Source organism: Miscanthus floridulus, chromosome 10 (genome assembly GCF_019320115.1).
Source record: "Miscanthus floridulus cultivar M001 chromosome 10, ASM1932011v1, whole genome shotgun sequence".
In the NCBI taxonomy this organism is placed as follows: Eukaryota; Viridiplantae; Streptophyta; class Magnoliopsida; order Poales; family Poaceae; genus Miscanthus; species Miscanthus floridulus.
The window spans coordinates 115,877,256-115,878,318 of NC_089589.1; positions in this window are offsets into that span (position 1 = coordinate 115,877,256).

Sequence of the window (1,063 nt, forward strand, 5' to 3'; positions counted from 1 at the left end):
GCAATCATGGACTCCTCATGGGCCATGGCCAGGGCCGCATGCTCGCACATGCCTCAAGTCGTGGTCGTCACCGTCGGCGGTTCCTTGGTCCGAATTTTTTATTATTTGGTCCTTTTTTCGAAAGTTTCTCTCAAATAGACCTCTGGTGGAAAGAATTTCAGAAATGGACCCTTGGCTCGGCGCCAGAGTGACTGGCGCCGAGCTCGGCGCCACGGTCACTGGCGCCTAGGTCCTGGGCACGGGAAAATGGCCTGCCAGGGGCTCGGCGCCAGAGTGACTGGCGCCGAGCCACCTGCATTTAACCCAGACTGCACTTCTTCCCCTAGCCTTCTTCCTCTTATTTCTCCTCGGTTTTTTTCTCGCCACTTCACCCTACCTCACGAATCGACATATTGGACCTTGAAAACCTTGATTTGATCCGTAGATCTTTGAGAGCAAGGTATACTCGCTCACCTCCTTGTTTTTCTCGCATCGATTCGGTACATATTAGTCGGATTTTTGAACCTAAGAATCGTCATCACTTAGGGTTTCATTGTATCCCTCAATATATGTATTATACAACCGTAGGTTGATTTCAAGGCGTGAAAAAAGCTAGCAAACCAAGCCGCATGTAGTTATGTTATGGGTTTATTGTTGTGGATGAAATGAGAAACCCTAGGTTTAGGGTATAATGTTAACTGGTTTTGGTTCTTAGAACGAAATTGATTGTATTGTAGTTATGGTTCGCATTGATATTTTGTTGTGATGTTTTTATTTATGTTTGTTAAATTACATCCTATTTGTTAGAAGCAAGAAATGTTTCGGGAGGAGTTTTGGCGAAAACGGGGTCGTCCTCGAGAATTATACCCTGACGCGTCTAGCAAAGATGCCCCCGTTCCTCCTGACCTTCCTGTCCCTAACTGTGACTGTGGTTTCTCGGCCCATGTTTTTCAATCGAAACATCCGAACACAGCCGCGCGTTGCTTCTACACATGTAGTCGGTTTAATGTAAGAAATTGTTTGTACTATCCTTTTTCTTTATTTGTTTAAGTATGGTACTAATATTTTATTGGAATCTCGTTGT